General features: G+C 42.7%; 1 long non-coding RNA gene across 1 annotated transcript in view; it reads left to right on the top strand.

Moving 5' to 3' along the window:
* The window catches only part of LOC308563619, a 91967-nt gene that overhangs the window by 20239 nt on the left and 43962 nt on the right, over positions 1-27766 (top strand). Inside the window, exon 2 of the long non-coding RNA XR_013999799.1 lies at positions 21792-21894. This is a non-coding gene — a long non-coding RNA (uncharacterized lncRNA). The remainder of the gene's footprint in view (positions 1-21791; positions 21895-27766) is intronic.

Raw genomic sequence — 27766 nt, 5'->3', positions numbered from 1 at the left:
CTATAGTAGTAATCTTCCTGAGAAATTTCAGGCTTGAAGAAAGGGCTTGCAGAGTAAGTCTGATTTGTGAGATGCCACATCCTTGGCATCTGCATGTTGGGGGAGGGGACTGGGTGGCTTCTTTAGGGCATGCTATTCTTATATTTGACAAAGACATGGTCTCTTTCCTCCTCCAGTTTTCCCAAAAGCTTTCCTTTAGCAAATATTTTCTTAAGCACCAAATGATGTACCTGGAACTATGTTAAGCAAAGAGGATACAATGGTGAGCAAGGTATGAGCAAGAAAAACACGAGGTAAATGATTACCAAGTAATGCACTGATTTCACTTGCAATAAATGTTGTGAAGGAGAAACCCCCAGCAGTACCTATGAAATTGGAAGCTTTCCTGATTGTGTCCTGAGTTCCAAACCTGGTTTGTCTGTATTGATTGTGAGCAGGATTTGGCCACATTGAGCTTGGACAAGGAGGACTCCAGCCCCTGCTGTTCCTTTGGACCTCTGTTTTTCTCCATCTCCATCTTTCTCAGTCACTCCCACCCTTCTCCTCTTAGTCCTACACAGACTGTGACCTCCTTTAGGCCATGGTCTCATCTCGAAGTACCAATGCTCTACACTATGAGTGGCACATAGTGAGTGCCGAATAATATTAGTTTAATTGAACTGCAGACCTCTTGCTGTTTCTCTGCTTCCAAGTATAGGCTTCAGCTGGGCAGAGGGGCTGTGAGTCCCACCTGGGTGCTATTCTTCACTGAGGCCGTGCACCAAGCATCCCTCACCATGGGATCTGGCTCTAGACAGATGCTGAAAGGTGAGCAACAGCTGCTTGAGTGAGGGAGAAGGTTTCTGCTCCAAGCACTCCCCATCATTTATAAGATAATGCAGGTTTTATGCAGGTCCTTTCTACCAGGCTCTCAAGGGATGTGAAATATTTGGATGTCAATTTTACTCTTGAAGGGTTTCAGAATCAGATTGATGACTGTATCTCAGCCAGCTTCTTCTAGATTCTCTCTGAGGAGCCCCCAACATGTAAGTGTTTCATGGAAAACACAGTGTAATACAATCTTAACTCTACATTCCCCAGTGGTCATCCTGAAGAGGACGCAGACATGAACTTGGACTGGCCACTAGCCTGGAGCTGCTGGTGTGGAGGGTGTGGAGTGCATGAAAAATGAGCACGTAGCTATGTTAGTTGTGCCACCATAGGACTTTCAAGCTAAGATGGATACAAACTGGATAAAAAAAACTTACATGAATGTATACTATGGATTGAGTTAACCTGTTGAATGGCCACTGTGAAACTAGTACTAAAGAAGTTCAAGGCATTGTTTTGGTCTTAGTTTATTCAACCCCTCCCTCCAAGAAGAAGAGAGGCTACTTTATTTTTGCATAATTTCAGACACACATGATCCAGTCTGGTGTGATACAGACTTGGTCCTTTTGGAGTTTAGTGAAAAGTGAGGTCAGCATGCACAGAGGCCTGGGGAAAAGAAATTGATTTAAGGTACTAAACTGGGAAACACTGTTCTATTTCCTTCTGAGTGGATCCACAGTGGTGCTGGAAAACCATCTGGAGAAACACAGCCCCAGGAGTAATAGCATGCTGTAAAGCATTTGATTAAAAAGAGGAAGGGAAAAACTGTGGCGTGTGTTATCCTCATGCTAGGACTGGGGCGAGGGCAGCCTGCAAGTCGTGGTCCATAGAGAGTTTGCCTGGATTACTTTAAAAGCACTTTTGCAGAGCCAAGCAAATGAAAGTCATGTGTTTATTCATCAAGGAGACCTTCTCTTGGGAATATTTTATTTGCAGTTGTATAAAGAGGCAAAATCTTCACATTTTTAATCTTCCATGCAAGAACTTCTAAGCACTGGAAAAGCAGTGACTGGAAGAATGAGTTTGGATGTCTCAGAAATCCTGATAAAGTTTGGGAACTTGGCCAGGCTCTTTGAACTTTTTGTCTGCTCCATGTTGGATACTGTGTCTATGGTAGCAAGTTCACTCGCAGAGGGTACATTTCTCAGGCTACTTCAGTGCCTTTATCAAGAGCTTGGCCCCAGAGGAGCAAAGGTAACAAACACTGAGACACTCAGTCTAGAGTATGAGATGTCTGAATATGCCCGGATTTCCTCAGGCTTCACTGGAATTTGAGAGACATGCTGGGGTCATTTATTTCATCCTGGGGAAATCTTGTACCAATCAAAAATGACTTTGAGGTATTTTGGTGGTCAGATTCCAAGCTTCTCAGTCAAATGGCATCAGCTCAATAAAAGGGTCTTGTCATAAATTCACAGAACTAGAAGAATGAGACAGTCCACTTCATTGTTTAGAACTTTAGAAGGTTGAAACTCCAACTCAAGAAGCCAGCACTGCTTTGGGTTTGGTTTGGACCATGGGAAATTGGATTCAATCACAGACAGTCAACTTCAGCTCTTTGTGATTCTCTGTACAGGCATGGTGACCAGTCACGAGTTTCAGGGCACTTGGTAAATATTTTTAAATATGTGAAGTCTAGAAAATTATGGAAAAGTTCTTTTATTTTCTTGTTCTGCTTAATTTTATATACCATTCAGCACAAATGGAGCTGCTTTTGAGATAATATGATTTAGGTAATATGTATTTGTTGTCCATTGCTGCTTAACAAATTACCTCATAATTTAGCAGGTTAAAACAACAAATAGTTAATATCTTACAGTTTTTGTGGATCAGAATTTAGGCATGGTTGAGTTTGGCTCAGAGTCTCTCATGAAGTTGCGGTCAAGATGTCAGCTTGGGCTGCAGTCATCTGAAGGCCTGCTGGGGCTGAAAGACCTGTTTCCAAGGTGGCTCCATTGCATGGCTGTTCTAGGAGGCCTTAGTTCCTTGCCACATGGACCCTCTCTTTGGGGCTGCTTGAGTGTCCTCATGACATGGCAGCTGGCTTCCCGCAGAGAGAACTGAGAAGAGAGGAAGAGCAAGCAGGAAGCCACAATGCCTTGACTTAATTTTGGAAGTCACATTCTTCCTTCCACCATATTCTCCTCAGTAGAAGTGAGTCACTAAGTACAACATACTTTGAAGTGGAGAAATATCAATGGCCAGCTTTTGGTGGGAGGAGTATTGAACAATTTGTGGAAATATTGAAAAATCAACACACCATGAGCCTCAGAAGTCATTGACATGGATGTGAATCTCAAGTTTTCCACTTATTAACTGTGTTGCTGCAACAAGTTGATGAATTTCTGAGTTTTAGTTTACTCATGAAGTGATGATATTCAAAATACCTACAGTGTTATTTCTAGGATTAGAAATGATGCTTATAAAGTATTTCAAATAGCCACTAGCCTTAAGTTGGTGCTCAATAAAAAGTAGGTACAATAACAAGAATGACAATCATAGTGATGATGATAAATGATCTTGGGAAAGTGAGACAATCTCTTTGAGTCTCATTTGACTTATAATAGGTACCTCATGAGACTATTTTTAAGATTAAATACTATAACTTTTGAGAACGCAGTTCCTGGAACAAAGTATATTAGCTTTCCTATTCTTCTGGAGAAACACTATGAGATAATATTTCAGTCGTTCTTGTTAGTAAAAAACATCATGTTTAAAATGAAAATATTAGCTGTCATTAATGTTATAAATACTAAAATTTTTAGGGTATCCCCACTGAGAAAATAGTAGATTCACACTTTAAAATCTACTCATCGTTTAGGTTCATCTCTCCTCCATTAGAGGGACAATTTTTTGCATGATTCATCACAATGGTTGGTTGTTCTGTGTCGCCATTCCCTTCACATTGTTGTACCTTGAGGTGACATTTACTGTGCCCCCTTACAAAGAACAGTGTAGAACTGACCATAAAATACGCATGTACATGTGTACACACCCATCTGTCATTTAGTGTGTCATTTAGTGCATTGTCACCATCTGAAAACAATTTTCTGGCGGATGGTGATGCAATTGGATATGAAAAGGGATGGAAAATGTCAAAGTGAGGCATTTGGTGGCACATGGTTTTTACTGTTTCAAAATGATGCTTTGCCTGGAAGCCAGGGGGACTTTTGTTATGACAATAAGGCTAAATAGTTACCTGGTATGGTGTAAGTAACTGCCCAATAGAGCAATCAGATCTCAGGCCCCAAGCTCAGGACAGAAGCAGGGTGGCCTGATCAGAAATTTTTTTAAAAAAATTATGTCCCTTGTCTCCTAAGAACATTTAATTGAACTGGATTTGAGCAGCTCCTGGCACAAAGTTATAAGCTTGGCTCCAGCAAAGGCCTATTTGCATGTGGTAATTTCAAGGTTCCTGGAATTTAAGGTAACGTTGGGAAAGCCACCATTCACTTGAGGAGCAAGGAAAAGGAGTGTTGTAACAGTGATACAAATGTGGGAAGAACAAAGAACAAAGACCACTCTCTTCCAGCCTTGGGAAGACACTGCTTCCCTCCTTTCCACCTCTTCTTAGTCAAAGGCGGGTGGGTGGGGAAGGTTCCAGTTTTCCCTGGAATGAATTGTCAAAACTTTCCCCTCCAGGCTTGAAACATGTTCTCCTCTGAGCTGCTCAGCACGTTGTCAAACCAGTCTTTACTTGAAAGACATATGGCATCAACATGAAGGATGTCATATAAGTCCCCCATCCCCCACTTTCTGAAAGATTTTTGAAAGGTGTTCTATTCTGCATCTGGGACCCGCAGAGTGAAGGCTCAGGAGAGCAGGTGGTCCTGTGGGGAAAGCTGCCGGGGGGCCAGAGACCCCCACCTGGAGAAGGTCCTTGGCTGGTTTCTGCAGAGCAAATGAAGGAGAAAAACTGTTGACAAGGGGGGTGGGGTGGGGTGGGGAAGACAAAGCAGGCAACGGGAAACGTCGGTTTTATGGAGCTTGCAAACCTGAACTCAAATATTAAAAATGCTTTCATCAGTCTGCTTAATCCAGAGAAATTCTTTTTGGCTTAGATGGGAGGAAAAATCAGTCCCTTAAGGGGAAAGCAAGCAAGAAGAGAAGGAGGTAATAAGGATGTGAGTCAGACGCAGGGAATTGCTGGCAAATGCGTTCGTTTTAGGAGGCGGAGGACTGTTTGCAGCTGATCTAACGTAGCAGACCCCTGATAATGCCCGCCTGCATTTTATTGATTCCTCCCTTAGCTATGGAAAAGGCTTGACTCCATGTAGTGGGGGAGTGGCAAGAAAAACAACATCTATTTCTTCCTAGTTCACGTCTTCTCTGGGGAATAAGAGGCACTCGGGCTCGAAAGCTGTGTTTTTCTTTGGGTTTTGCCTTTTAATAGGGGTTGCAGAAAGTGGTTATAGACATTTGAGGGGAAATAAAGCTTGTGGTTTATTAACAGGGCTGGTTTTAATCAACAGTGATTTGACTAGGGTAACATTAGAGCTACGACACTGATAACTGATACTGTGATTTTCTATGCTTTTAACCCCACACTGAAGTCTTGTGGATTCACTGACAGAAATGCATTTGTGTCCCTGGCCAGGCTGTGGGGAAGGAGTGTTTTGTGAGGTCAGCATCAGAGGAAGACAGGGGAGGCTGGGGGCTGGGGCAGCTGCCTCAGGGAGTCTTCTCAGCTGGAATTCCAGCTGTTTAGAAGCCAGCCTTGGAGATGAGGGCTTAATGAGGCCAGTGGAAGGGAGCGAAAAGGAGGGAACTCAGGTTCTAGCTCCTGTCTGGCCACTCCAGGTCAGGTCCCCGAAGGTCAAGCACTTATGAGCATCTCTTCACAGACCTAGGGTGATATCTCAGGTGGTGACACCTTACATTTTCCGGATATTATAAGTAATGCTGTTTCTGCTATTACAAAAGTGAAAAAGTCAAGGCCAGTTCCCAGGCAGAAGGCTGATCTCCTGCCCCACCCAGAACAAAATCATCTGGATCTCTCCCACCCAGTCCATTAACATGACCTCCACCCAAATCACTGCCAATATCCTGACCAAAACGTTCTCTGGAAGACGAAGGCACTTTGTTTCCTTAAAAAGTATTTTTTTTTTGGAAAAAGGAGAAACAGGCCCAGCATTTACCTTTCTCCAACTGACTGCTTAGAAGATGAATGAGATGGCGCCCAGAACTCCTGGAGAGCACTGGGAATGAGGGCAGCGAGTGAATGGACTCGTCCCATCAGTCCTCCTGACATTTCTGTCATGTTCTGTGTTCCTGTGTTTATATGTACACAAGCTACTCTTGCCAGCATAGAGAGTGCTTTAGGTGTTTAGAATTTTTTTCTTGTTCTCATGCCAGAGGGGCACTGGCCAGTCCCCAGTGTCTCCCTTGGTGTCCCTGGTGAAAGGAGAACATCATGTTACCAGGAGTTGGCTGCCCAGGGTGATGGTGGAACCACACATGTGGCCAGGGGAGAATCTGAGAGTGCCCTGCTCCATGTAAGACTGAGCTCAGCTCTACCCACCAAGACCCTTGCTTCCTCTTGCCCCTCCCTCTGACCACTTCGCCCTCATGTCCCTTTTTAGTGGGTGTCTCCTGGGGAGGCTACTTAGTTCACAGCACCAACTCCCTCTTGGGCCCTGCCCCTGACTCATAGGGTGGACCTGCGGAAACCATGTCTTACCACCCTCGGCTGAGAAGTAGAAGCCCAGCTCTGGAGCAATAGGTTCTGTCTTGGGAATAGGAATCATAATGGTGAATAGCACAGACGAGGATTTGCTGGAGCTCAGTCTCATTAGTGACAGTGTTCTAGAGCAGTAGTCACCAAGCATTTTTTTTTCATTATTCGTGGGTTAAAAAAGTGGGCCATATGTTCCCAATATATTTACATTTATTTATTTATAGATCATATACACATACTATGATCACTATTATTATTAACATCTCAAGACATACTATATTCTAAGGATTTTTTAAAATAAAAAGTAAATATAGCCCTAGCGGCAGCAAGTGTACCTAGTGCCCAGTCCTTTCTAATGCCATTTACACCAGGAAGAAGCAGGTCTTCTTAGATGAATGCTTGGTCCTAGGACTGGGGAAGGATATATACCAGTTTAGCCTGGAGAGCAGTGCAGTGCCAGGAAGTAAGGATGTGCTCAAACCAAACCAAACTGTAACAGCATAATAATGGGCATATGTCAAAGGGACACAGGAGCCGACTGAGAGAGCTCTTTGGTGTGGGGGCTGTCCTGTAGGATAGGATATTCAGCAGCATCCCTGGCCTCTGCCTGTGGCATCCTTCCAGTGGTGACAACCCAAAATATCTCCAAGAGTTGCCAAATGTCTCCCCTCGGGGGCAAAATCACCCCCAGTTGAGAACCATTTGGCTTAAAGAAACACTTGATTGAGTGGGAGGGTGCTGTATGCTGGTCTTCTGTGTAACCCTCCTTCACACGCCACTTCTTCCGAAGTCATCCCTTCCCTTAAGGTTCTCATGATGCCGACTAGAGGGCCTGGGACACCCTACTTGGCTCCATAGGGGGCCTGACTCCTCAGAAATGAACCACATGCCTTTCCCTGTCAGTGAAAATGTTTAAGCCTTCTTATCTCTGCTCTTTGCTTTACGTAAGTGTATATATACACACACGGGACTATTATATAATATATGTATATTAATATATGTAATGGAGTTAGCTAACAACTTCATCACGTTATATAATTACTTTCTTATTTTTAGTGAGAAGATTTAAGATCCGTTCTCTCAGCAGCTTTCAAGTATGTACAGTATCATTAACTATAATCACCTAGTTGTACATTAGATTTCCAGAATTTATTTCTCATATAACTGGAAGTCTGCACCCTTGACCAAAATCTTCGTGTTTCCCCCACCCTCCAACCCCCGGTAACCACTGTTCTACTCTGTTTCTATGACTTTGGCTTTTTTACATTCCACATATAAGTGATATCACATAGTATTTGTCTTTCTCTGTCTGACTTATTTCACTTAACAATGCCCTCCATGTTGCAAATAGCAGGATTTCCTACTTTCTCATGGCTGAATAATATTTCATTGTATTATATACACCACATCTTCTTTATCCATTCATCCATTTGACAGACACTTAGGGTTTTCTGTGTCTTGGCTATTGTGAGTAATGCTGCAATGAGCATGAGGGTGCAGACATCTTTTTGAGATCCTGATTTAATTTCCTTCAGGTATATACCATATGTGGGTTATATATATATCCTTCTAAATCTTACCCTTCCTTAAATATCCTTATTCAAATGTCACTTTTTCTATGATTTCCCCAATCAAAAGTTGTTTCTTTTATCTGCAAACTACCATAGCTCTCCCGGTGCCCTGACAAAGGTACAAATAGCCTACATAGCTCTTCCCTAATAGACCTCACACTGCCATTGTCATCAGAACTATTATTTCTTTTATTATTATTGTTTTAATCTTTGTATTCTTTGCTAACCCTGTGCTCAAAAATTTGTTACTTAAATAAAAGCTATTTTAACTAAGGTATAAATTACCATTAATAAATTAATGTCTTGTTGACATACTTTCATTTCAATAGGAACTTTCTGGAGAAACACATACTGAACTTAAAGTTGAGAGTGGGCATTTAAGGTTTGAAGCCAGGATAGTCATATCAATCAGGAGTAGGCTTCAATTCTGACTCCAAATTCATCCTGTGGGTGGAGGCCTAATCTACTTAGGCCCAAGACTTGCTTTGACCTTAATTCTTAATACATGGGGATCAAGGTTGAAGAACTGGGTTCTTATGGAAAATATTCTTTTTAGTCATTATTTGTGTTAGCCCTTTCTGTTTAACTAACCACCCCAAACTAAGTGATTTAAGGTGACAATAAAATATTCTTTAAGATACTGTGGTTGGCTATGCAGTTCCTCTGCTGATTGCCCCTGGGGTCACTCACATAGCTACATTCATCTTGGGGGTCAGCTGGGCCAGTGGATCTAAGATGAGCTTACTCATAGGATTGGCAGGTGGTGCTGGCTTTTAGCTTGGATACCTGGGTTCTCCTCCACATGGCCTCTCATTCTCCTGGAAGATAGATCAGCTTCCTTACATGGCTGCCTCAAGGTAGCATTCCAAGATGGCAAGAGCAGAAGCTACAAGGCCTCTTTAAGCCACTGCTGCAGATTTCATACATCAATTCTTTTTTTTTTTTTTTTTTTTTAAATATATCTTTACTGATTTCAGAGAGAGGAAAGGAGAGGGAGAGAGAGAGATAGAAACATCAATGATGAGGGAGTCATAGATCGAGCCCACAACCTGGGCATGTGCCCTGACCGGGAATCGAACCCCGATCGCCTGGATCCCAGGTCAATGCTCAACCACTGGGCCACGCCCAGCCGGGCTCATACATCAATTCTTCAATATCCGATTGGTCAAAGCAAGGCACAAGGACAGCCCAGAATGAAAGATAGGGAAACAGACTCTGCCTCTTGATGGGAAGAGCCTATGAAATCCACCATTTATGGTGGCATCTCCAAGATTCAGACCCCAATAACTGAGATTACTACTCTTATTCTGCTCTCAAGAGGACAGAGGAAGCAGTACCAATGGTATGATATCCTTGAAGACTTCTCTCTTTTCCCAGAGTTAGGAGAATTTGACCTGTCTTTTTTGTGGGGAAGAACTCTTCCTTGGCTGACCACCATATATTTCAGGAAAACTAATAATTTCCCTCTAAGTGATGGCAGGATACTGTCCACGTGGCCAAATCATTTCTTGCAGGTGGTGGTAACTTCCTAAAAATTGCATCTTATCTAAGCTCAAGAATTTAAAGTAACCAGAAGTATGTCATAATAAAACTATATTTCTAAAATACTGAGCTTGACTGAGAGGAATTCAGAGGCAGGAGAGAAGAGATTCTATTTTTCATAGAAAGTTGAACAGTTCCCCCAAATATAGTCTTTTCTCTGGCCCCAGCAGTTTGCATATAAGAATGAGTGAGATGCAGCAAATTCTCTGGTCATGCCCCTCCACTCAAACCTGAGAGAACATTTCATATAATATCCCTTTGCACAGTCAGGGAAGGGGAAATGTGTATTCACCCAGCACCTCATTCAATGCTCACCAACATGCTCGGAGGGAAGGATTAACATTACACAGCTGAGGAAATGATTTCTTAGAGACTAAGAAATTGCTTAAAGTCTCATAGCTGGTAAGAATTAGAACTGGAATTCATGCTCAGTTCCAGGTCTATCTGAAGCTAGACTCACCCCCGCCTCCCCATCTCCCAGGAGGAGGTACACAAAAGACCTGCCAGATAGATCATGCCCTGGATAAAGGAATACAAGAAGCCAAGGACTTGGAAGAAAAGAATCCCAGAGAGTTAAGTGTTGGAGGGACTTTTTGGAATGGCCCAGGAACACAATGTTACTCTATCCCTACCTTCAAAAGAAAGATTCAACAAAAACAGATTTTTGAAGTAAACAGGGTGGAAAGAGAGAGATGGAGGAGTGGCTTCAGGCTGAAGATGTGTGCTCTGGCCTCCAGTGAGGTCTCCATGATCAAGAGGCATTTCCCATTAGCCAAGGGGAAGTTCAAAGATCTTTCTGGTGTGTTGTCCAGGCCGGTATGGGCTTTCCAGCCAAACATGTAATAGGACTAGGGTAGTTTAGGGTGATTCTGTAGAAAGCTATTGGTTCATTTCATTCAGTTCCATTTGGCCCTGTGTAGGGAAATCATTTGTCTTCTTACATAAGACTGTGCTTTGCAAGGACTTGTCATCCCATACTGCATATACACAAGTATCTGGGAACAATCTATTGAGATACTAATTTTTGTCTTGTTTTCACATATAATTTTATGCCTTGTTTCATTTGGGCAAGTCAAAAACCCATATACACAGGAGGGAGCTGGTCCTCGGAGGGACTGTCTAGTGGCTGCCTGGGGTGTGATATCAATATTGAGGCCTTGAGAGGGGAAGGGAGAGTCTCCCATTGCCCAGCCTGGTGCTGAGCTCCACACCTTGAGAAGTGTTATATTTTTTGGCCTATCCCATGTGTGCTCATGACTGACTCATGAAGAAGGAGCCCACTCAAAGGCAGGCTTAGAAGCAGAAGGGAGTGAGGGAACCCCATCTCTCATAGACTAAAGGCCAGGATAACCAGGGAATCCATTCTAATGTGATGGGGGAGAGAAGGGAGCCCACAAATACTGGAATCAGATGTCCTGCTAGTCACATGTATAGGAACTTGGAGCCAGATTTATCTGCTCTGGAATAATAAGAAAGTGCCACGTCTCTCATGCTCCAGTGTTGTGGGACCAATCTACTCATTACCATATATACACATATACAAGTGCTTCTGGTATTTCCTGATACTTCACATTCTTCAGGCTTACTTGTCCTGTTAAATCCTTGGGGAGGTCAACATCATTTCTTATACTTGCATGTTGCTTTGTTCTAGGCTCATAGTAGTTGCCATAGTAGACATGTGTTGCTTTTGATGCTTGCAAGATATTGAAATGTTATTGAGGATTAGTAACAAGAGTCTTAAATTTCCCAACTATTTTAACAAGAGGAATCAACCTAATGGTGTACCCTAGGGACAGCCTGCTAGTCCTAGAAGCTGGCACAAGGATCTCAACCCTGCCCTAAGTTTAGGGTGGCTGGTGTTTTGGTGCTCATTCTGTGCAGAAGACAGCTCACTCATCCCACAGACACACAGCCACTCTCCCTCTGTGACATTCAGAATCACATGGAGAGATTTTGTTCAGTGTTCCCCTTTGGAAAAGACACTGACTCATTAGTAATATCGTCCTCACTCTTTCTCTCATTCCAGCTACAGCTGATGACCCCAATCCTCTAGAAACCAGCACCAATTGCCTTGTAGTTTCAGATTTTGAGTAGAAATTCTTTTTCTTTTTTTCCTCCCCATTGCTTTTCAAAGAGAGTGGAAGGGGAGGGAGGAGAGGTATGTGAGAGAGACACATCGATTAGTTGCCTTCTGCACCCCCCAACTGGGGAAGGGGATGGAGCCTGCAACCTAGGTATGTGCCCTTGGCTGGAATCGAACCCAAGACCCTTCAGTCCACAGGCCGATGCTCTAACCACTAAGCAAAACTGGCCAGGGCTAGAACTTCATTTTCAATGAAAGGATAATTACATTCTGTATTACACTGAGAGTTAGACTGACTTTCAGCAAAGCAGGCTGGGCTGCTGTTCTCATTTACATAAAGGGGTGCTGGGTGCTTGGATGGGTGTGTGTAGATCAGGGCTCCTCTGGCTCCCAGACAGCACATTTCCACAGTGGGTGTTGAGGAGTCATAGCTGTCAAAGTGAGCCACTAAGGGTGATACATTCTCCACATTCTTCAGTGTGAGTGTGTGTGGAGGTGGGGTGCGGGGGGGGGACTCAGAGTAGTGGAGATATAGAACATTGAGTAGAAAGAAGATTTTTTAACAAGTTTACATAGGCTGAATGCCTCTTTAGCATAGCTGATAGCAGATTGGAAACTGGGTTTTCCATTTGTTAAATGAGGAAGTAGGGTGATTTACTTAAAGGCTACATCCTTAAAAAAAGTTATTGTTCTGTTTTCTAATCTCATAAGTAATATATATTTTTATTGTAAAAAATTTGGAAGAACCAAACTTGCAAAGACAAAATGAAAATCACCTATAATTTCACTATTAATATTTGTGTATAAGGTTAAAAAATAGTGTGTATGTATTGCAGGCATAGTGTATAATATGATGTGATATATAACATATTAAAGTATTATATTACATTATATTACTATTTTCTCCTATGAAATTGAAAACATATATTATGTTGCAACTTAACTCGTATGTATATTTTCAGATTCTTTCAAAGCGAGTAATATAAGTGAATACTTAATGGAAGGATAAATGAATGAGCTCATACATTAATGAACAAATGCCTGAGCAGGTTCATTTTCCACTTGGCAAGGGAGGGTTTACAACCCTTCTGAAAATGTTAAACTGGAGGAAATATGAGAGATTTAGACTAACCGCCTCATAATGGAATATTTCACTTCACCCTGATTCTATCCCCAAACACACACCCACACATACACGCATCACTGAAAAACTAGCTCTAGTTTATCTCACTGTGAATTTGCCTGGAATAAAATGTCTGCCTATATAGACTCAACTCTCAAAAATACAAACAATGAAGCTCTCTGCCTCCCGGTCTCTGTTTCTCTCTCTCCCTCTTTTTCACACGCACACATACCACCACCAACACCACCTTTCCCGAAGTGTAAATAAACCACTCATGTGGGAAGCCCTTATGTAATTCCAGAGATTTCATCATTGCTTATGTTGGGATGAATATTAGGTGTTATCTTTCTTTTTTTCTTTTTGGCATCATCATCTTTCTCTTCAGAGATAAACTATGATTTAACAAATAGAGCTCCAAACAAAACCTGCCCAGTTCTTTTGAGGTCAATTGCATCTGACTCCAGCAAATGTTGAATTGCTTTGAGACTTCAGTTGTATGCTTCTGCCTTCCAGACATTGCAGAAGGATGAAAAGTGGGAAAACAAACAGAAGTCAAAAAAATATGGGATATGAGTAATCAGATCTCATTTCCCTCTCCTCCAATTTTGGTTAGAGATTAAGAACAGGGTTCTGGTAATACAGAGACCTGACCTGAATCTGGACTTTGCTACACTTGTGACCTTGAACATTTGCCTCAACTCTTAAAGTTCCAGTTGCCTCATTAATAGAATGGGGATAATAGTAGTTCTATTTTATAAGATCATTGTTAAGATTAAACAAAATAGTAGGTGTGCAGTACTTGGAACAGGGACTAGTAAATCTAAGCAATTATAACTTGATTATAATAATTAGTCTTTTCTTAATTCAGTGTTGTTGGACTGGCATTAACTGGATACTACAGAACTGTAGAATGATACACAGAATTCATGATAAGTTTCCTCCTCAAATACTGATTTAATTTGTTTTTGGATCTTTAACGTGAATACAAACACGGATGGCATCTATCAAAGGCTGGTTGGAAGCCATTAGACAATTTCCTGCTTATAGAAAGAATCTAATATGGTAAAAACAAATGAATAGCCAATCAGACCTTCCTAAGGTTTCTAACTACATGAGCATGTCATATCCATAATATGAATATGGCTATTTTGTCTCTTGATTCCAGTGCAATATCCAGATTATAAATTAATGGCCTTGATTGGCAAATTACCCGGTGCAGTCAATATTGCTTCGTGAGAGTGGCTGTAAAAGAAGCCTAATTCATTAAAGATTTAGTTACAAAGGAGAATGTCAGAGCCAGTGAGGTATGATGCTGTCATGGGATTGGGGTTTAGCACCATGAAACTGATCATCCATGAGTCATTTTTTGGCTTGAACACGGGGAGCCTCCATGGAGCACTAACAGGATTCACAAATGTTCTGGCGGCCATCTCGGTGCTGTGTGTTCTGCCCAAACTGCACAAACCATGAGACTGGGCAAGAGAGTCCAAGAGGGGTAGTATTTCATGGCTTAATTCTTTCTGGTATGTTCAGAGCATCAGGGTTTGGGAGAACACTGTGGTGATCCATGTTTGGGGCTGAATGAGATGGGGTGAGAAGAAAGGACAATACATGGTGGTTTCACTCTCCTGGCATCTATGCAGATGTCCACAGGGGCCCGGAGAGCTTACCATCAGTTGAAGTTCATGATAGAGGCACAGAATCAGGATTGGGGGCAAATAGGAATCATCCAGATCTCCTAAGATTTGACAAAAGATATAAAATAGACACAAGAGCCAAGGAAGAAAGAGATGGGAGCCAGACCCTGAAGTGTGTACATCACCAGCGCACATTCCATGACTTCTTCTTGTAGGTCTTGTGACATCTTTCTGAGCCATTTGCCACAGATGAAACTACAGAGATTCCCTACAGACTGTGCTGAAATTGAACTGAATATTACAGCAGATTTTCTTCTCTCATGTTTCTCCTTTATATGTGTGTTCATTGGCCCTGGCCATCTTGGTCTGCTCTCTCAGCCTGCTAAAAATGGTGTTCTGTATCACAGAGACTCTCATTGCACCTCTGTCAGTGTGATTAGTCCCATACCAGGCATGACAAAATCCCCTGGGTCCTATTCCTTTTGTAATATTTTCATGTTAATCATGAGTGGGATGAATTCATTGCTTGGACTGCAGGGCCATTTACTCATGGGCATACACATACCTATTAGTGCTTTTGCAGCCATGTTTATGGTCAACCAGAAAATATCAAATGGCTTATGCACTGAAGAGGGAGAGCCAACCAGTCAGATAGCTGTCCTGAGAGTCTGGCACGAGAGGTAGTGATTTCCACCGTGGCTTTCCAATGTGCCTTCACAGGTAAGCCACTTCACTTCCCTGAGTCTCAGTTTCTGGAGGGAGTTGAGCTTTGTCTCAATTGTACCTTAAATTTTAATTGCTGAATGATATGTATATATCACATATATTAAAAGTATACACATACACACATATACACACACATATATACATATATATATCATAACCAAGATGTGTGTGTATGTGTGTATGTGTAAGGTCCTTCAAGCACAATGCCTAGTACACAGGAGTCACTTAATAAATATGTGATAAATGAGTTACTATTTCTATGTACATAGGCACACATATACTTAAGCCATGTCTGCATTATAATCCCTCGGTTGAGCTTGTACATGAACATGACAACTGAAGGGCTCCACCCCTTTCCCTTGACCATGCATGATTGCTGCCTGCAGTGCTGGATACCATGTAGCCCTCCCATCTGGTTCCATGAAACTGGTGCAACCTCAGGGCTGGTGTTTGGGGCAGTTCACCCCATCTACTCAACACAGGAGGGTGAGAGCCCCTCTTCCAGCTGGGGCAATATTGGGAGTTGACAATTTTCTGGCAATCTGACTTGCTCCTTGGAATGAGTTTTCTCATGGGACAATGAGTTGCACACCTGGTTTCTTGGGGCAGTCCACAAAAGAATCTTGTATGAGTCTGGGAGGAAACACATGACACTCAATTTGGGTAATTTAGGAGCGTTTCATAAGGGGATTGTTTACAAAGATGTGAGCATGTGTCAAATGAATGCACGATGTTCATATCTGCTGGTTTTCCTTCCTGTGCCTTAGCATGCCACTCATGGCCGCCTCATCTAGGAACTCAGATTTTTCTACTCAAAGTATCTGTAGAGAAGGGTCCACACAGGAAAGATCTGGGGCCAGCCTATGGGGGACTAGAGGAAACAAGAAAGTGAGTTTCCCATTTCCCAGAGCTCATCTGAAACCGTTGTCCCAGCTCCTACTGTTTTCCCCTCTCACCACACCGTGGATCAATTCATCCAGGTTTCTGCTTTGCCTTGTGTCACACCCAGAATTTCTACCAGAGGCGTTTCTCCATGGAAGGTGTCTGGTTTCAGGTTCTGGGCTATGTTTTCAAATAACATTTCAGCACTTTGAGAGTGCCGTCATGGCAAGAGTGATGGTATTAGCTCAAGTGTTGGTACCAGGAGATGGCAGGAGCTCAGACTCCCAGCGAGCTGGCTGCTCAGAGAAGGGCACTGGGGAAGGCTCCACCTCTCAGCTGTTTTTCCACTAAAGATTTAATTACACCACTGCTGTGTCAATATTTTTAGCGTGCTGCCAGTTTCTTCCTTGGATAGAAGCATGCCCGTCTCTATGCGTGGATTCAGAGGGTTACTGGGGGTCCTGGGAAGGAAACCAGCATTGGGAGGCAGCAGAGAATTACTCCATGGAGAGCACTGTGTGGTGCAGAGCTTCTGGTAGCTTCGTGGTTTCTGATACTGCGGGTATGACAGTCTCAGGCTCTGGACACAGCTGCACTCCAGACATGGAACAAGGGCCTCAAGTCCTGCTTCAAAGGCCTCTGTCAGAATTACTTCACTTCCTTTTTCTCCTTCACCAGCTTCCCTCTTCCTCTCCTGAAAGGGTGTCCAGTGGGTGTCCAACTGGGGATGCCACCCTGGTTCTTTAGAACTACAATTTGAGTTTTATAACATCTGTAATGTCTGATCCTCTAGGGTGACAAGGGAGGTGATGCCACTATCCTCATTTTAAATTGTTGTGCAGATGGAGTAAGTGAGAGGTTAAGCATCTTGTTCAAGATCACTAAGCCTCAGACTTAAGATTTTACTTGACTATTGTGCTTTCCAAAATAATAGTAATGATAATAAAAACAATAGTGGCAAAGTGTCCAATGAAAGGAAGCCATTAGCATTATACAAATTAGACAGATGTATAATTGGCATGGTGGCACCTCTCCCTGCTACTGGGCCAGGAATACTATCATTAAACAGACTTGCTTTGCATTTTAATGGATAAAAGCAGATTCCCAAGGAAGCAGTGTCTCTCTCCTTCAGGCACTATTAATTCTTTTTTTTTTTTAATATATCTTTATTGATTTCAGAGAGAGGAAAGGAGAGGGAGAGATATAGAAACATCAGTGATGAGCGAGTCATTGATCGGCTGCCTCCTGCATGCCCCTGACTGGGGATTGAGCCTGCAACCCGGGCATGTGCCCTGACCTGGAATCGAACCCCGATCACCTGGATCCTAGGTTGACACTCAACTGCTGAGTCGTGCCCGGCTGGGCTGGCACTATTAATTCTTGAGTGAGAGTGCCAAGTCCTGAGGAAAGGAGACTGGGCAGGAGCTTGAGTTAGCAGAGAAGAGGTGAGAATGAGAGGGCACAGGTCTCCACGTAGGAATGGTTCAAAGATGGATTTCATCGCTTTAATTCTGTGTGGCCCACTGTGGTCCATAGTGACTACTCACTGATTAGTCCAAAGGCCCTACCCCTGAACTTTCCAGCATCCTTTTCAGTTAGACTTATTCTAGCCAATTGAATTGGGGGTATTGTGTATCTCCACTGGCCATAATGCTGTTTATTTCCTTCATCCTGTCCTTCCCCTACCTTGGTGATCTTGGAGACCACATATTCCGAAGGGCTACAGGTAGAGGATGGCCACTGGAATACCCTCAGACTTCTTTATGACCAAGAAAGGAGACTTTATTGTATTATGCTACTGAGATCCCAGGACTTATTTGTTACTGCAGCATAGCTGGGCCTTATGCTATGCTGCTAACAGATGAGCTGATACACCTGACTGTCAAACCTCTTCACTGTCTGCATGTTTTCAGTGGCTTACCTATGGGCCAGCTTCTACTTCTCAGGAAGCAGCAAAATGGTGCTTTGGCTCAGCTCTCCCTGCAATGCAACATCCTGAAAGTCTTTTCCCTTGAGCAATAAGGTATTTTGAACATTTCCTCTGCCTCTGGCATAGAGTAGAGGAGGTCCTTCCTCTGAGGAGGACAGAGACAGTGACAGATGAAGACTACCTATTTCAAGGTTTTTGGGGCTTCTGTGTCTTCATGGTCTCTTGGTTTTCTTTCTACTTCACTGGGAGATTCTCAGTTTCTTGCTGACTTCTTCCCTTTTTCATGTCTCAACTTTAGGGCATCCCCAGAGCTATATCCTGGAACCCCTTCCCTCTGGGGGCCTAGGTGATCACCCTGTCCCATGATCTACATACTGTTCTTATGCTAATTATTCTCATGTGTGCATCTCCATTCCAGAGGACTCATTTGTCCAGATGCTTTCTTGATATCTCTATTCTAACAGTCATTAAAAACACAAGGAGCCATGGATTTGCCCATCTCTCTCCTTTTGCCACAACTCTGTTGATGACACTGCTCTACCCAACTGAGCAGATCCAAATCTGGGACTCATCTGTGATTCATTCCTCTCTTTACCTTACTTTTCACCATCTAATCTACCACCAAGTCCTTCTAGTCTAGATCCAGAATATATATCCTGAATTTTTCCATGTCTTCCCATCTTCAGAGCTAATGACCTATTCCCAGACTTGATCTTCTCTCACCTAGACTGAGCCTCTTGTTTGGTGTGTCTGCTTCCAGCCACTATTTCCCTTCTTTCTACCTTACATAGAAGCATAGGATATTACTTTAAAACATAAGTCAGGTTATAGCTCATCTTGCTTAAAATATCCAATGGTTTTTCGTGAGCCTTTGAACAATAATCCAAATTCCAAAAAATATGTTTTAAGTATACATTATATATATTTATATTCCATTATAAATATGTAACATAAATTATATTCTATTATATGCTGATATTAATATTATATAATTATATACAGTATACTGATATTATATTATATGCACTAATATATCAAGTTTTTCCCTTTTGTACTATGAAACACATTGGTACAGTGGTCTTCCAGATTTTATATATATATATATATATATATATATATACACACACACACACACACACACACACACACACACACACACATATACCCATTCATATAATTTTCTGACTGTGTCCTTAGGTGGAAGTCCAAGAAGTGGACTTGCTGAAATATTGTATGTCAACTGTAATTGAAAAATTAAAGTTATTTTTTAAAAAGTAAAAAAATGAAAGAAGTGAACTTGCTGAATCTGAAATTCTGTTTTGACCCACAATGTCAAATATGCTTCTCCAAATATCACACAGCATTCACTCCCAAAAACAATGCTGGAAAGTGCCTATTTTCTACACCTTCCCCATTGTGAGTATTATTAATCATTTTTATTTCTGTCATGTCATATATTAACACCATCAATATTCCCTGGGCTCTCTTGCTAGACAATGTGAAACTCATCTAGCTGATGGCGGAGGTCATCCAAACCAGCACCAACCAGAGCTGCTTAGCTGACCAATAAAATTGTGACAAATTTTAAGTGTTTGAGATTTTAAGCCACTAAGTTTGAGGTGATTTGCTACACAGCAAATTTAAGCTGGTATACTAACTATACATATAACTCCTTTACAAATTGTGTTACTGACAGCAGCCCCCTATTTGTTTCTTGACTATAGCTTCCCAAAGTAGATACCCTGCAGGAGAGAGTAACTCAGGACCTAGAAGAACCCACATAAAGTTCAATGTCCTCTGCAATGAACTTCCTATGACATTCATTTCCTTGAAGATTTCATAAAGGAATGCCACAGAGATAGGTTCTCTACCATTGAATTTGAGAAGCGTTTGCTTTAGGTGATCAAAAGGACCAGATATTCCGTCCTGCTTTTACTTTGGCAAAAGGCAGAATAAAAAATATTCGCTCTCATAGATTGAAAAGCCACGCGTGTACTTAGTTCTCTATGGCTCAACAGGAAATCCCCTGACTCTCCTAATCTTTTCCCAGTTATTTCCTCACCCAAAAGACACACTTGAATTTTACCTGTAAGTTGACAAATATCCGTCATTGGTCATTTAGTTTTCTTTGCTATGGTGTGAGGGTTCTATCCACAGGAATATCAGGCCCATCATTTACTTAGTCCAGCATTTTGTCTGCAGAAACTTGGGGGTAAAGATGTGGTGTCCTCTTAGCTGACTTCTTTAAAGTCAGTCCTGAACTCACTCAACATTCCTCTGATTGCAGGGCTGGGGAAATGCCTTTTGGTAAAATTATAGAGTAGTAAACATTAAGGGACCTTTGAGTCCACATAATCCAGTTTCTTGGCTCAAGGACATAGACTCAGTGACAGAGCTAAGACTTAAAGCTATTTCCTCTACTGGCTACACATAAGCTACTTAATATGGACATGTTTGCAGTTCCTAATGCTCACTCCTTGTCCCTCTTCTCTCTCTGCTCTCACACCAGCTAACCTCACTCATTCCCAGGTATATAAATACTGTTTTATGCCAGTGACTTCCAAATTTGTATTTATAAACTCCAGACTCATGTATCTTACTGCCTCTTACTATCACTCCTTGGATGTCTTGCAGATATATCTAAACTAACATGTCTAAAACAGAACTTTTATTCATCTAACTGGTCTACCCCACTCTATCCCCATGTTACTACCTTCACCCAGTCCACTATTATCACTTATGTCGACTATTCCAACAGTTCATATAGACTATTCTAACACTTCCTGAATTATTATTTTTTTCTTCTTTACCTCAACTCCAATCCATTCTCCACAAAGCATCCAGGATAATCTTCTAATTATGCAAACAAGTCATATCACAATTATCCCTTCTTATTGCACATGAATTAAAATCCAAATCCTCACCGTGGCCAGAAAGTGCCCATGATCCAGCCCCTGCTTATCTCTAACTGTACTTCATCCCACTCTCACCCTCAGTCTATCGGGTTCAGCCACACTGGCCTTCTCTTAGTTTCTCAAATATGCTAACTTTCCCCTGCCTCTGGGTCTCCTGCTATGCTGTTCTGCTTGGGAGCACTCGTCCCTCTCCTCCTTACACTCTAGGCCTCAGCTTGAACATGGCATCCTCCAATGGGCCTTTTCTGATAGCTTGTTCTTCTCGAAGTCAGCCCTTTATTTATCTTTTTCATAGTAGCCATTTGTAATTCTTTTAATAGTATGTCCTTTTGCTCAAACTCATTTATTGCCACTACTCTGTAGGTACTACAAGAGCAGTGCCACATTGCCTGGCTTACTGTAGTGTATTTGTTAAAAGAAAATCTGAACTCATCGTGCGTCCCCACCAGGGGCTTATTATTGGAAAGCGGATTCTTATACCTTCTCAGCCAGAGGTTTTTCTTCTCTGATTAGATCTTTATCAACAAAAATTCTTCTTTTTCTTTTTGCTTAGAATTCTGCTTCTTTTCATATAAATAGGGAATCTGAAGGCCTCTTTGGCAGGAACTATGCTGTTGGCTTATGTGCTTTCCTGTGGAGAACATGCGGATGCTTAGGAAACTGCAAAGGCCTGTAGAGGGACATCCACATGTCTTCTAATCACGGTTTATTCTTTCTAACCTCCTTCTGTGGTCACTGCTTTGGAGAATCCCAATTCAAGCAGGTAAGTTAGAATCATTATTTCCCGCACTCTGATCCATCTTTAAGGAATGACCCCAACCTTTTACTTTCATAGACGTAATCTACAGAAGTCAATCAGAACGGAACAATGTTGCAAGAGAAAGAAGGGCCCAAAGAAGCCACTGGGAAACTGGGAAGAGTCCATTTGCTGTCCAGCAGTAAGTAACTTAGGTCACGTGGTTTGTCTGTAGCCCAGAGAGTGATACCATAGAGGTGAGAGGATTTGTAGAAGAGTCTGACTCTGGACTGACCTGGTCATCTGCTTGGATAAATTCCAACCTGGTGTTGCTTCCTTTATTACATATTTCAGGTTGCTCCTTCTAAAGGTGATGTGAGCCAGAGAGGCCCAAACACATGAGATATTCAAATGGAAATCATTTTCAAACAACAGACAAATCCCTGCGTTTCTAAAATCAAGGTTCTCTAGTGCACTCCTGAATATAAGAGCACAGCCAGAACATTCCTTGAAGAATTTCCTAGGCATGTGACTATTTGTAAAGCCGAAAGTAAAGAAAGAAGTGGACATCACTGGTACATTGCCATGAATGAACTCGATCAAGGTGAGAAGAATTGTCCATCCCAAGTTCACCCTCTACGACTTTCTTGAACTTTGAGATTTTCTGGATACTCAGCATACTGGTTTTGTCTGTGCCAGATAATAAAAGCCCACGAGCCTGTGTCTGTGAAGCTGCTCTGTTACCAAGAAGTGAGCCTATGGCCATGTACCATCAGACACTCATTAAATACTTTTGATTGACACACTTTAAAAAGTAGGAAAAAACTTTTTGAAAGCCCAAATAAGCATTTTCTTAGCTCAGAAAACAGATGACCTAAATCTGGCCCTGCCAGCTGCCTTGTACAACAGACCCAACACCATTTTCCATATTTTAATGCAAAATGCAGTTCCAAACACAAGTTGCCACTGGCAGAAAAAAGCAAGCAGTTTCCCGCACAACCCAACTTCACCTCAGCCTTTGCTAATGTTGGCCCAGGTTCAGCAGCAACAGGCATGCCATGCACCTGGGGCCTGGGCTCCTGAGCCTCCCCGAGTTCCCAGGCAGCCCTGGGCTGGAGGCATCAAGAACAAACACCCCCGTTTCTCAGCCAGCCTCTCCACCCTGCCCCCAGGCCAGGCCTTTCTCTCCCTCTGCTTTGTCAACCGGCTGGGAGCCTCTTTCCATCACAGCTTCCCACCACAGAGAGCAGTGGTCTGGGACACAGAGGACTTGGCCCGTGGTTTGTATCTGTCTGCAGAGGAGATGGATTTACAGAGCCCGGTTTTGAGGTTATTTGGAGCTAATGATCAGTGAGGTGTCTTTACACTTGTGGAGCCAACTGTGCCGACTTAGCCAGTTAGCCTGGATCAATGCCATCCTGGGTTTCCTTTTGTTCAACTTAAGAAAAATAATGTCAGTGTGCAGGATGGGCCCCCAGTGGGAGAGCTGACACTGTGGAGACAATTTATTAGCAGATGCTTTGTTGAACCTCAGCTGTTCTCTTTAGTAACTTCAATGTGACAGGAAGATATTTGTTCAGGTGATGGGTTTTAGTGGGCCTCAGGCCAAAACCCCCATCCCTGGGACCACCCTTCCAATGCTGAAAGGCAATAGAGCCTCCACACTGGCTTAATCCTGGGTCCTCTCAACCTGAAGAATCCGACCAACTTGTCTCAATTACATTTCAAGGTTTTGGCAACTGTAGCAACTGGAGGCCAGGTACAATCCACACGGGCTAGGCTGAGAACCTGCATTGGAAGGTCCCCACCACAAGTGGGTCTTCTTGCCTTTCTCCTTGTGGTTGGTCACCCTACCGGGGTGGTTTGCTCATGACCCTGGGGTGGAATCGGGTTAGGGCAGCTAGTCTTTAGAGGGCTAACACCCACATGCATTCACAATTGGTTTTTTCAACTAGCTCACTGAATTATCTATCCTTGGTAAGGCCTCTCAGGGGTCCAGGGAGTTTTGAGGTTTTGAATTTTCAATTTGAAAGTTCTCACTACTTAAAAAAAGGAAGAACCACCAAAAAGGTCTTACAAAAATGAATGATATATTTTAAATGTTCAATCTACTTGCTATATTTCTAGAATTCCTAGTTAGAAATGACAACCAAGACAAAATTGGAGATGTTGTGAATGTGAAGTTTGTGCCAAAGAGTTACTCTACCCTCAGCATCTCCCTGGCAGACCTTGATTAGTGTTTCCCCTGTAGGCTGTGGCTCCTAGTCTAGACTCTTTGTGGCCCTTTGGTATCATCCAACTAAGAGGTATGTTGGTGGCCTAGAAGATCAAAGAAGCCTCTTAGCAGTAGTTTGGGCTTTACTGTAAGAGGTTGATGACATCCTTGGTAAGTTTTTAACCAGTGGTGGCTGCCATTTCCTCTTTATTTTGTTTTTGAAAATGACATTTGCTGTGGGATCCAGGATGCCAGTGGCAACCCATCTAAGGTATTCTATAACTCATATCCTGCTACTCACCACTTCAGGTTCTCTCCAAGACTCCAGGGAAAGAAAAACGTCTTCTTTTGGGAGGTTACCTGTCATTAGGGCAATGACTTCACACTGTGGTGGTCCTGAAATTTCCTTACAGAGAATATTCTAGAAAGAATGGCACTCAACACACATTCTATCTGCTCTCCCATGTGTTCTGGTTCCCTTGTGGTTAGGCAGGTCACAGGACTAATGGGCTGTAGGCAAAAGTTGTTCGTGTCATTTCTGGACTATAGTGTCTTAGAGCTGAAACATGAGCCTTTTCAGCTGTGTCTCCCCCTCCTATAGGGTCTGGAGGTGTTGTAAATGATAGAGCCTGGTTCCTGCAGAGTAAAACCCCTCTCCCTGCTATATACCTGAACATATAGCAGAGTGGGAAATAAACTTTTGGTGTGCAAAACCATTGAGATTTCAGAACTCATTTGTTACCACTGCATAGTTTAACCAATCCTGACTGATACAACATGTATTCGAAGTATATTTTAGTTAAACACATGAATCTTAAAATATTTAAATACTCTTATGTATGCGTGCTATTGGATATGTGAAAAAATATACAATTAAAAAATTGGGGCTCATAAAACACTTCATGTGCAACAAGCAAAATGAACCACAAACTAGCATTTCTTTTTATTTTTGTTGTCTTTTTGTTTTCACATATATTAATCACATGATGCTAAGGCTGTTACCCAGTATGAGCAGTGGAATTAGGAGTCTGTAAATTAAACTTTCTCGGCAGTGAATGAAACCAGATACAGTTTATGAACTCAGGAAACTTAGTAGAGTGGGAAAAGGCCAGAAATAGGAATCAGGGGACTTAGGAGCCATGGGATATTCTGGGTCATTCTTTGAGGTGAGGCTGAACTCGCTCTTCAGGATCCTTCCCCACGTATTCAATCCCATGTCAGTCTGTCCCCTTCTAAACTGTATAGCGGTGGTTATCTGTGCTTCCCCTCAGTTATGTTCTGTCTCCTGTTGCTCATCCATCCATTCCACAAAGATCTGCTGAGCCTAGGGTGGGCTCCCATGTTAGCTGATGGGAACTCAGAGACCTAAGCTAACCTTTAAAGACCTTACAGTCTAGTGAGAAGTTCCCTTGCAATCTACTCAGAATTTCACAGGTGTCAGGTTTGCTCCCTCCCTGTGGGGAGAATTATGCCTTCCATTCCCCATTTATCTTCCCCATGCCCTGGCACCACGCTGGCAGTGTGGAGGTTGTTTCATAGCTGACACATGAATCTGCTGGGCACACTCATCAGTCAGTGAGTCCCTCTTGGTCTTCATTTAAATCCATTCTCAAAGAAAAGTAACTCTCCTTGTTTTAGTTCAGCTCCATTTATCTATCCTCTACTGTCTGATTTGGGTTGCTTCAGGTTATGTAATTCTGGCAAAGCTGTCTTCATTTTCCATCCCTGCAACCTACTCAAGGATAGCTTGGTTTTGCATTAAGTAACAAGCAACTGTGCAGACTTGTGCATTCGGTAGGATGAAGGCTGTGAGGTGGGAAAACACCCAGCAGAAATTGGACCTGCTCATGAATATGTTCTCTTAAAATGTTACTGACATGAAATGCAGCATTTCATGGGAAGACCATGTCAAACACTGCCCCCCCCCTTTTCTCCATCACTCACATTCAACTTGACATGTACTATTTCTATATACAAGTCAAAGCAAGACTTTCCCAAGTGTCAGCATCACAAGCTCAAGCTAGTTCTTGGCAGTGAACTGGGTTTCCTGTAGCCCCTGGCAGAGTATTAGTAACCAAAGCACACCTAGCTGAGCAGAGCTGCACCAAATGGTCTGGGGCCTCCCCAGGTGGGAAAGAGCACCCCGGTCCCAGCCTGCTCAATCCTCTGAAGACATCTGCCCCTGGTCCCGAGGGTTTCAGGGTGTGCAGTGAAGGATGACATAGCTGTATCCTTTAATTTATTAGCTTTTGTAAGGCGAAGAGCCAGCTTGTTCTCTCTGCAGCAGGTAAAAAACAGGCGCTTGTCAGCAAGCTGTACCAAGATGCAGAAGGGAGGGCCCACGCCGAGCAGGGCAGCTCACGCACTGATTGCACCAAGCCCTGGCAAATAATACTTTGCAAACTTGGTGGTAATTAATGCCACCCAAACACACAAGATGTGCCAATGAAAACCCTTTGCACCTTTGGCTGAATGTGGCCTGAGATTAGCATTTGGTGAGAATATCTTCTTTCCAGGCACTCCAGACGGCCGAATACAAAAGTGACTCTTTTGATATTGATAAATAATGTGACACATGATTCCCCCCATAGAAATAGTGCAAATCCCTAATTATGAGGGTGTTTTCTCAGGGGCACATTAGAATATTGTGCTAAATTGAGTTATCCTCACCTTTGCCAAGGCTTTTATGAAACCGCACAGTAAGCTGCCCTTAGAAGTTTTTGCTTTTGTTTGTAAATCATGGGTTCAACTTGCACTAAGGTTTCCAGGAATTAAAAAGAAAAAAAAAAGTGCAGAAAAAATTACATAGAGCAGAGCTCCTAAAATAGGGGTTTCCCCACCTTTTGGTGAGCAGGTCACAAGATTGCAATTCTAAACAATCTCACAATTAATTCCTGAGCTATGCAGTCCAATTAGAACAAATGCTTCCTTTCTGGTTTAATTAGAGATGAGTATGCGCCTGTGATCTTATTTGTATAAAATAAGTGCTCATTGAACAAGGTTTGGATCGGGTTCAGCTTGTTAGAAGTGCCATGAAAAGGGAGCTTTCTCTCACTGTCTCTAGTCCCTTTAACCCCTTACATGCCCAGAATGAACTTCTCAGATATGAAGAGTGTCAAGAGTATCTTTGCGGAAACCTGGTGAACTTGGAAGAGGGGATGTGTTTGTTGGAACTGTTGGTAAATAAGCCCATCCTCTCACCTTCACACATTTAGCATCCTTCCACCCTGTCTGCAGGCCACTGTAAGTGGGGACTCAAGTTGCTACTGGATGAAAGCCCCTCTAGTGTAGAAAGATCAGGCGTGTGATGTGTGTTCCTTAAGGTCTCACTATTTGTAGTGTGAGCTGTGGGCCAGCAACAGCAGCATGGCCTGGGAACTCATTGGAATGAAGAATCTTAGGTGCCCACCCGGCTTAGGAAAATCTGCATTTTATCAAGTTCCCTAGGTGATTTGTGTGTACATTACAATTTGAAGAGTACTGGTCTAAAGGCAGCAAATGATGGAGATTTTATTTTTTAAAATGAAGGGGCTCTTGGGAGCCCTGAGAATGCCACTTCACTTGAAGAGAAGCTGGCCCCTGGTTCCCTCTCTACAGTGGTGAGATTGCCTCTTGGAGCACCCCCAAACTCTTTGCTTAAGACTCAAATGTATCCCCTCCTGCCTCATCCTTTAGTGAGCTCCCAGGATCAAAAGGACCCAGGGCATGGAGCAGCCTCTCCCAGCACTGAGCCTTGGGCCTTTACCCACTCCTTCAGCATGTCACTGAGCCCCTGCTGCAAGTCATAGAGCCTCTGCTGGCTCTCTGGCCAGAGAAAGAAATGATTCCTGCCCTGAGGGCCTCCCACTCTCCTGGACTG

This window comes from Miniopterus schreibersii (assembly GCF_964146895.1).
Source record: "Miniopterus schreibersii genome assembly, chromosome: 11".
NCBI classification, from domain to species: Eukaryota; Metazoa; Chordata; class Mammalia; order Chiroptera; family Miniopteridae; genus Miniopterus; species Miniopterus schreibersii.
Note: the sequence above shows the minus strand (reverse complement) of the source record. Positions and strands in the feature narration are given on the sequence as shown.